Raw genomic sequence first — 10,649 nt, forward strand, 5'->3', positions numbered from 1 at the left:
TATACCCCTGATATGTCTCCAATGTATCTATATATTTTGATTGTTCCATGCTATTATATTACCTGTTTTGGATGTTTATGGGCTTTACTTTACACTTTTATATCATTTTTGGGACTAACCTAATAACCGGAGGCCCAGCCCGAATTGCTATTTTTTTGCCTATTTCAGTATATCGAAGGAAAGGGATATCAAACGGAGTCAAAACGGAATGAAACCTTCGGGAGCGATCTTTTTGGAACAAATGCAATCCAGGAAACCTGGAGTGGACATCAAGAAGCAGCCGAGGCGGCCACGAGGGTGGCCGGCGCGCCCAGTAAGGGTGGGCACGCCCCCTGCCTCGTGGGCCCCTCGTGGCTCCCTGGACCGACTTCCTTCGTCTATATAGATCTTCGTACACCAAAACCATCCAGGAGCACCATGAAAACCTAATTCCACCGCCGCAACCTTCTCTATCCGCGAGATCCCATCTTGGAGCCTTCGCCGACGCTCCGCTGGAGGGGGAATCGACCATGGAGGGCCTCTCCATCACCACCAAGGCCTCTCCGATGAGCTGTGAGTAGTTTACCACAGACCTTCGGGTCCATAGTTATTAGCTAGATGGCTTCTTCTCTCTCTTTGATTCTCAATACAAAGTTCTCCTTCCTCTTCTTGGAGATCTATTTGATGTAACTCTTTTTTGCTGTGTGTTTGTCGAGATCCAATGAATTGTGGGTTTATGATCAAGTTTATCTATGAGAAATATTTGAATCTCCTCTAAATTCTTTTATGTACGATTGGTTATCTTTGCAAGTCTCTTCTAATTATCAGTTTGGTTTGGCCTACTAGATTGATCTTTCTTGCCATGGGAGAAGTGCTTAGCTTTGGGTCCAATCTTGCGGTGCTCGATCCCAGTGACAGTAAGGGAAACGACACGTATTGTATTGTTGCCATCGACGATAAAAAGATGGGATTTATATCATATTGCATGAGTTTATCCCTCTACATCATGTCATCTTTCTTAATGCGTTACTCTGTTCTTCATGAACTTAATACTCTAGATGCAGGCAGGAGTCGTTCGATGTGTGGAGTAATAGTAGTAGATGTAGGCAGGAGTCGGTCTACTTGTTGCGGATGTGATGCCTATATACATGATCATGCCTAGATATTCTCATAACTATGCACTTTTCTATTAATTGCTCGACTGTAATTTGTTCACCCACCGTAATAATTATGCTATCTTGAGAGAAGCCACTAGTGAAACCTATGGCCCCGGGTCATTTTTTCATCACACAAGTTTTCCATCCACTTTTATTTGCACCTTTTACTTTTCAATATATATCATAAAAATACCAAAAATATTTATCTTATCATATTATCTCTATCAGATCTCACTTTTGCAAGTTTCCGTGAAGGGATTGACAACCCCTTTATCGCGTTGGTTGCGAGGTTCTTGTTTGTTTGTGTAGGTGCGTGGGACTTTTGAGGAGCCTCCTACTGGATTGATACCTTGGTTCTCAAAAAATGAGGGAAATACTTACGCTACTGTGCTGCATCACCCTTTCCTCTTCAAGAAAAACCAACGCAAGCTCAAGACGTAGCAAGAAGGATTTCTTGCACCGTTGCCGGGGAGGTCTTCGCTCAAGTCAAGACATGCCAAGTACCCATCACAAACTCATCTCCCTCGCATTACATTATTTGCCATTTGCCTCTCGTTTTCCTCTCCCCCACTTCACCCTTGGCGTTTTATTTGCCCCTCTTTCGTTTAATCTTACGTTTGCTTGTGTCTCCATGTGCCCTCTATGTGCTTCCATCTTTGCTTGCTAAAAATCTGTTGATATGGATCCACTTAAAGTGTTCTACTTGGATCATCTTCGATCCTTATGCGCTCGTGCTGAAACCCCAACTAGCCTAGTTGATGGGAAATCTTTAGAGAAGCATGCTCATTTTGTGCGTCACCGTTTGTCTGAAAAGGGGAGACTCTTATGGGATCAGATAAATAGATTGTTGTGTTATGCTTGGAATCTTTGTGAAATTTGTGATTTTACTTGTTGCTCTAAGAACCCTAAAAAACACCTTCCCTACCTATGTGAGTTTAATGAAAATGAAATCTTATCTTCTTATGCAAAGGGTGTTTATAGTTACTACGATATCCAAAAAATTGAAGAATTTGTTGCTTTTAAGGGTGCTTATGAAGTTGCTTCTTTGATTGAAAAGTATGATATTACTCTCTACGAATTTGAAAATTTTGACATACTTAAATATTGCTATGAAAACTATGCTCATAATGTCTATGTTAAATAATTCATTGAGAGAATGACCATTGCTTTGGAAGGAAATAATTATATGCATGAATCTATAGATAATTTTGATTCCGATGATTTGATTGATATATCCCTCTATGAACATGATGCTTGCTATTCTTGTGGCCATGATGCCAATATTTATAAAGATGAATTTGCTATAGTTCCTTATGTTAAACATGAGATCGTTGCTATTGCACCCATACTTGGTAGTTCCTTCAATGAAAAGCATGATTGCAATGATGTTACTATAAATTCTCTTGATGTCAATTGTGCTAATAATATGCAAAACCCTAAGCTTCGGGATGCTAGTTTTGCTATCTCTACTACTTGTTGCAATGATCATGATTTGGGTGATTCTTATTTTGATCTTGAAAATTTATTTAACCCCCATGATGAATATGAGATTGATAATAGTGTTTGCAATAATATTGAAAGTGGGTTTGGAAGAGTGTCAACTTTAGATCCCACATATTTGGAGAATGTTCAATCTTATGAAATTTTTGATAAAAGTGGGTTTGGAGAGGTCATGACTTTAGTTAATGTTAATCCCACTATTTTGGAAGAGTGTCAACTTCGCATGCATATGGGTCGTGTTGAGAATATGTTATGTGATAGCTCTTTTGTTGAAATTTCTCATGATCCTACATGTAATTATTATGAGAGATGAAAGTATGGTTGTAGAAATTTTCATGTTACTAAATTACCTCTCGTTATGTTGAGATTGCTATTGTTTCTTTCCACTTCCTTGCATATGCTAGTTTTTGCTTGTCTTGATAATTTGTTTGCCTATAAGATGCCTATGCATAGAAATTTTGTTAGAATTAGATGTGTTTGTCACGTGTTTTATGATGCCCTCTTTGTGCTTCAATTCTTGTCTTTCATGTGAGCATCATCAAAATTAATGCCTAGCTAGGGGCATGAAACGATAGTGCTTGTTGGGAGGCAACCCAATTTTATTTTTGTTTCTTGCTTTTTGTTTATGTTTAGTAATAAATAATGAATCTAGGTTCTTTTTAGATGTGTTTTCATGTTTTAATTAGTGTCTGTGCCAAGTAGAACCTATAGGATAACCTTGGGTGAAAATTAATTTGATTCTGCTGAAAAACAGAAACTTTGCGTGCACGAGAAAAAATTCAATAAATCACAGAAACATGCTTTGCGTTGATTATTTTTGCTGTAGATCAATAGACAAATTATCTAGGACGTCCTATTTTGGTAGAATTTTTAAGCTTCCATAAGTATTCGAAAGTTACAGATTGCTACAGACTGTTCTGTTTTTGACAGATTCTGTTTTCCGTGTGCCGTTTGCTTATTTTGATGCATCTATGGCTAGTATCGGGGGGTATGAATCATATAGAAGTTGGAATACAGTAGGTTTAACACAAATATAAATAAAGAATGAGTTCATTACATTACCTTATGTGGTGGTTTTTCTTTCTTGCACTAACGGAGCTTGTGAGATTTCCTGTTGAGTTTTGTATTGTGAAGTTTTCAAGTTTTGGGTAAAGATTTGATGGACTATGGAATAAGGAGTGGAAAAAGCCTAAGCTTGGGGATTCCCATGGCACCCCAAGGCAATATCCAAGGACAACCAAAAGCCTAAGCTTGGGGATGCCCCGGAAGGCATCCCCTCTTTCGTCTTTGTTTATCGGTAACTTTACTTGGAGCTATATTTTTATTTAACACATGATATGTGTTTTGCTTGGAGCGTCTTGTATGATATGCATCTTTGCTTTTTAGATTAACACAATCATCCTTTCTGTATACACCTATTGGGAGAGAAATAATTTATTTGGAATTTATTAGAATACTCGATGTGCTTCACTTATATCTTTTGAGCTAGCTAGTTTTGCTCTAGTACTTCACTTATATCTTTTAGAGCATGGCGGTGGTTTAATTTTGTAGAAATTGTTGATCTCTCATACTTCACTTATATTATTTTTATAATCTTTAAGAACATCAAGGTATTTTCTATGGTTATAAAATTGGTCCTAGAATGATGGGCATCCAAGTTGGGTATAATAAAAACTATCATAGAAACTAAATTGGATGCTATAATCAATTTGATACTTGACAATTGTTTTGAGATATGGAGGTGGCAATATTAGAGTCATGATAGTTGGGTAATTGTGAATTTAAAGAATACTTGTGTTGAAGTTGGCAAGTCCCGTAGCATGCACGTATGGTAAAAGTTGTGTAACAAATTTCTTGCATGGAGTGCTCTTTTGATTGCCTTCCCTTGTGTGGAGGTCGGGGGAGCGCGATGGTTAACGCCTACCAACCTCCCCCCTAGGAGCATGCGTAGCAGTACTTTGCTTCGAGGGCTAATAGAACTTTTGCAATAAGAATATGAGTTCTTTATGACTAATTTTGAGTCCATGGATTATACGCACTCTTACCTTCCATCATTGCTAGCCTCTTCGGTACCGTGCATTGCCCTTTCTCACCTTGAGAGTTGGTGCAAATTTCGCCGGTGCATCCAAACCCCGTGATACAATACGCTCTGTCACACATAAACCTCCTTATATCTTCCTAAAAAAGCCACCATACCTACCTATTATGGCATTTCCATAGCCATTCCGAGATATATAGCCATGCAACTTTCCACCGTTCCGTTCATCATGACATGCATCATCATTGTCATGTTGCTTTTTGCATGATCATGTAGTTGACATCGTATTTGTGGCAAAGCCACCATGCATAATTTTATACATGTCGCTCTTGAGTCATCGCATATCCCGGTACACCACTAGAGGCATTCATATAGAGTCATACTTTGTTCTAGTATTGAGTTGTAATTCAGGAGATAAATAGAAGTGTGATGATCATCATTTTTAGAGCATTGTCCATAATAAAAAAAGCCAAAGAAAAAAAGGCCAAAGAAAAAAAAGGCCCAAAAAATGAAAGGCCCCCAAAAGGAAGAAAATAAAAAGGGGACAATGTTACTATCTTTTTCCACACTTGTGCTTCAAAGTAGCACCATGTTCTTCATATAGAGAGTCTCATTTGTTGTCTCTTTTATATACTAGTGGGAATTTTTCATTCTAGCACTTGCCTTGTATATTCCAACGATGGGCTTCCTCAAAATGCCCTAGGTCCTCATGAGCAAGCAAGTTGGATGCACACCCACTTAGTTTCTTTTGTTGAGCTTTCATACATTTATAGCTCTAGCGCATCCCTTGCATGGCAATCCCTACTCCTTGCATTGACATCAATTGATGGGCATCTCCATAGCCCATTGATTAGCCGCGTCGATGTGAGACTTTCTCCATTTTTGTCTTCTCCACACAATCTCCATCATCATATTCTAGTCCACCCATAGTGCTATATCCATGGCTCACGCTCATGTATTGTGTGAGAGTTGAAAAAAGCTGAAGCGCGTTAAAAAGTATGAACCAATTGCTTGGCTGAAACTGGGGTTGTTCTTGATGGGAGTATTTTGTGTGATGAAAATGAAACATAGCCAAACTATATGATTTTGTAGGGATGAACCTTCTAATGCCATGTTATTTTGAGAAGACATGATTGCTTTGTTAGTATGCTTGAAATATTACTATTTCTTATGTCAATATGAACTTTTATTTTGAATCATTTGGATCTCAACATTCATGCCACAATAAAGAGAAATACATTGAGAAATATGCTAGGTAGCATTCCACATCAAAAAATACTGTTTTTATCATTTACCTACTCGAGGATGAGCAGGAATTAAGCTTGGGGATGCTTGATACGTCTCCAATGAATCTATAATTTTTGATTGTTCCATGCTATTATATTACCTGTTTTGGATGTTTATGGACTTTACTTTACACTTTTATATCATTTTTGGGACTAACCTACTAACCGGAGGCCCAGCCCAAATTGCTGTTTTTTTGCCTATTTCAGTATATCGAAGGAAAGGGATATCAAACGGAGTCCAAACGGAATGAAACCTTCGGGAGCGATCTTTTTGGAACAAACGCAATCCAGGAAACTTGGAGTGGACGTCAAGAAGCAGCCGAGGCAGCCACGAGGGTGGCCGGCACGCCCAGTAAGGGTGGGCGCGCCCACTGCCTCGTGGGCCCCTCGTGGCTCCCTGGATCGACTTCCTTTGCCTATATATATCTTCGTACCCCGAAACCATCCAGGAGCACCACGAAAACCTAATTCCACCGCCGCAACCTTCTGTATCTGCGAGATCCCATCTTGGAGCCTTCGCCGGCGCTCCACCGGAGCGGGAATCGACCATGGAGGGCCTCTCCATCACCACCAAGGCCTCTCCGATGAGTTGTGAGTAGTTTACCACAGACCTTCGGGTCCATAGTTATTAGCGAGATGGCTTCTTCTCTCTCTTTGATTCTCAACACAAAGTTCTCCTTCCTCTTCTTGGAGATCTATTCGATGTAACTCTTTTTTGTTGTGTGTTTGTCGAGATCCGATGAATTGTGGGTTTATGATCAAGTTTATCTATGAGAAATATTTGAATCTCCTCTGAATTCTTTTATGTATGATTGGTTATCTTTGCAAGTCTCTTCGAATTATCAGTTTGGTTTGGCCTACGAGATTGATCTTTCTTGCCATGGGAGAAGTGCTTAGCTTTGGGTTCAATCTTGCGGTGCTCGATCCCAGTGACAGTAAGGGAAATGACACGTATTGTATTGTTGCCATCAAGGATAAAAATATGAGTTTTATATCATATTCCATGAGTTTATCCCTCTACATCATGTCATCTTTCTTAATGCGTTACTCTGTTCTTCATGAACTTAATACTCTAGATGCAGGCAGGAGTCGGTCGATGTGCGGAGTAATAGTAGTAGATGCAAGCAGGAGTCGGTCTACTTGTTGCGGATGTGATGCCTATATACATGATCATGCCTAGATATTCTCATAACTATGCACTTTTCTATTAATTGCTCGACAGTAATTTGTTCACCCACCGTAATAATTATGCTATCTTGAGAGAAGCCACTAGTGAAACCTATGGCCCCAGGGTCTATTTTCTATCACACAAGTTTTCCATCCACTTTTATTTGCATCTTTTACTTTCCAATCTATATCATAAAAATACCAAAAATATTTATCTTATCATATTATCTCTATCAGATCTCACTTTTGCAAGTTTCCGTGAAGGGATTGACAACCCCTTTATCGCATTGGTTGCGAGGTTCTTGTTTGTTTGTGTAGGTGTGTGGGACTTTTGAGGAGCCTCCTACTGGATTGATACCTTGGTTCTCAAAAACTGAGGGAAATACTTACGCTACTGTGATGCATCACCCTTTCCTCTTCAAGGAAAACCAACGCAAGCTCAAGACGTAGCAACCCCCTCTCCGATAACTTCGACATGAGGGGGGGATCGATATACCCCCTCCCCGATAACATTTTTCTATGTATATGTTGTCGTTGTCGATATACCCCTTCCCCGATAACTTCGATATATCCATCTCTCATGTTTGTATATTAATTTCCATGTTTTAATATTTGCAGAAACTATGGATCAACAAAGAGACTTCGAACAAGAAGAGATATTGGGGGACATAATCCGCGACGGACGTGATGTCATGTCATTTCTCAATGACATCGAAGAAGGTCTGCAAGGAGAGGAAGTAGGCTACGGTGATCAAACAATGGAGGAGGAAAGTCATGATCGTGATGGTGGCTCCGGCGACCGTGATGACGGCTCTTGTGGCCGAACGGAGTCGGGATCAGCTGTTGCAAAGTCCGGCGAGGTATATATATATATTAATTAAGCCTGTGCTGACTAGCTAATTGATGCATTAATTGTTTTGGTATGTACATATATTAACTCTTCTTTCTTCTTTTATACAGCCCTCCGGATCAAGAAATACTTTAGTAAACAAACGAGGCCCGAAGAAAAAGTTGCGCCCGAATGAAAGGTTCACGATCACAGAAATCCCGCGCGATGGCCATCCAATTAAACCACTCCAGACCAATGAAGCATTTTCTGCTCAGTGCGGGGTTCTTGTTAGGGACATGATCCCGATCAGCATCGAGCTATGGAATGAGCCTAAGAAGGAAGAGCTTCAAGTTTCTTTTGTCGAAGATAGACAGAAATAAGATCTTTGGAAAGCGCTGAAGGTAAATTTCACCCTACTGGAAGAGGAGGATCCGGAGGATCCAGTTATAGAAGCCATTGATCAAGTCGTGTGCTCTCAAGAAGATGGCAGATCTATTCAGGAGGTGGAAGAATGAGTTGAAAGCAACATACGTCGACCAAGACAAGACTCCAGAATTCACCGGCCGATTTGAGAAGATAAGAGATCACTGGCCCGCATTTGTGGCTAACAAGACATCGGAGAGGAGTAAGAAGATGTCAGTGATTAACAAGATAAATACTGCAAAGAAGAAGCATCACGATTGCACGGGGTCAGGTGGCTACCTCAAATCCCGGCCGTTGTGGGACAAGGCTGAGCAGGAGCTGATTGCTAAAGGGGTCGAACCAGAGACATTGCACTGGCCAGACCACTGTAGGACTTGGTTCTTCGGGGCTGGTGGAACATTGGACCCTGAAACGGGGAAGTGCTGCTCGATGGACGAGCAATTTGCAACACCCGTTGCGAAGCTTCAGAAAGCAATCAACATAGTGCGGGAAGGGGAGTTCGTTCCTGACAAAGAGAACGACGAGCTCACAAGGGCCCTCGGGAATCCTGAGCACCCTGGACGAACACGAGGCATGCCAGGCTCCATTGCGCGGAAGATTAGGTTTCCCGACGCAGGCGTTACAAAACCCAAGAGAGGAGGAGGAAAGTGGAGCAGAGCAAACTGCAGGAGCTTAAGGCAAGGGTACAAAAGCTAGAGGAACGACAAGATGTTGAGAACCAGCAGGTGTGAGATCCTGCCCAAGAAGCTACCCCAGAAGCTACCCCGCCATCTCAGCAGAGAAGCAGCGTGGCTTCCACTAAGCTTGTTCAGCAGCCTGACTTGATGGTTCCTAGCTACCCCATGGATTTTATCACTGATTCACACTAGTGCCACCTTATGGCGCAATGGCTTCAGCTCAAATTCAAGGCGGCTGTCGACTCTGTGTTCCCTCCTTCACCCGGAGCAACTTTTCACTGTAGTCTGATTCCACATGGCTAGGCTGTTGTGATGGTGGACGAAATAACGGAGAGATTTGAGGAGCTCCAGCTTGACCACCCTACAGGTGATGGGGAGACACAGCTGGGTCTTGCTATGCATACTCTGTGTCTATGGCGGAAGGATCATATCAAGCTTCTGAACTTCAGGGCTCCTGCTAGTCAGCTGGGCACTCCGCCTCCTCCGCCTCCTCCTCCTCCTTCGGCGAGTGATCAGGGCACTCCGCCTCCTGCTCCGGCGTGTGAGGGTGGCAGTACTCGCCTCCTTCTCCACCTGCTCCGGCGTGTCCGAGCAGCCCGCCTCCTCCTTCGCCACCTCGTAAGCAACGATGGAACACATACGCCGCCGCTCCGGCTGCTCCGCGTCTTCAGCAATGAAAGAAGATAGCCGCGGCCACTCCGACTGCTCCGACATCTAGCAGTACAGCTAGAGGTGGGAGGCAATACAGATTCTGTTCATCGTCTCTCAAGCCTCTAGAGAAATTACCTTACGAGTTGACCGTGGAGGAAAATGAGCAGGTCGTTCAAGGTCAAGTGAACGACTTCTTTGAATCGGTAAAAGCTAAGAAACATCCACCTCCGAGGGAGAAGATAGATCCGGTGAAAGCGAAGCGCATTGTGGATGCCCTGCAGCGACCATCACCCCCTCCACCGCAATCCAGCTATGATCGCATCATTGAAAGGACATATAAGGAAGCGGAGCGGTCGGGAAGTACTTGTAGTGATCAAAGGCTAGCAGAACAAAAAAAAGGGGAAAAAATTCCCCAGCTCAGCGAACAAGCGAAGCAATCATACCCCCCGCTCAATGTGTCTAGCGATAATATCATCGCTAATCTTCCGGGGATGCTGCCCGGTACCAATCCTGGAGATTACATGATCGACGAGGATGCAATTTTTTTTGAAACAATGGAGGTGGAGACATTAAGATTCGAGCACGGGAAGCCTCTCATCAGACCTGGTACTTCCCTAACAACGATGATGCGAAGATTCCATGATTGGTACATGGACATCTGTAGGAAGTCTGGGAAAAACACTTTGTCACTGAGAGTTAAAGAGGAGCACGACCTCGTTGGAATTAATCTGTTGTTAGGTCCATATGAGGAGTTCTTCCAGTTTTTCAATCAAAAGTCCCTCGATAAAACAATTATCACTTGCTACTGTCTATGAGTACTACTTTCTCTGTAATTAATTAAGTCTCTATATATAGCTGAGCTCTTTCATTGCATGTATATATAATTATCCTCACTATATTATGCAGATTGAAGATCGCCGAATTGAAGAAACGACAAGTAGG

The sequence above is a fragment of the Triticum dicoccoides genome, chromosome 5B, assembly GCF_002162155.2.
Source record: "Triticum dicoccoides isolate Atlit2015 ecotype Zavitan chromosome 5B, WEW_v2.0, whole genome shotgun sequence".
Lineage (NCBI taxonomy): Eukaryota > Viridiplantae > Streptophyta > Magnoliopsida > Poales > Poaceae > Triticum > Triticum dicoccoides.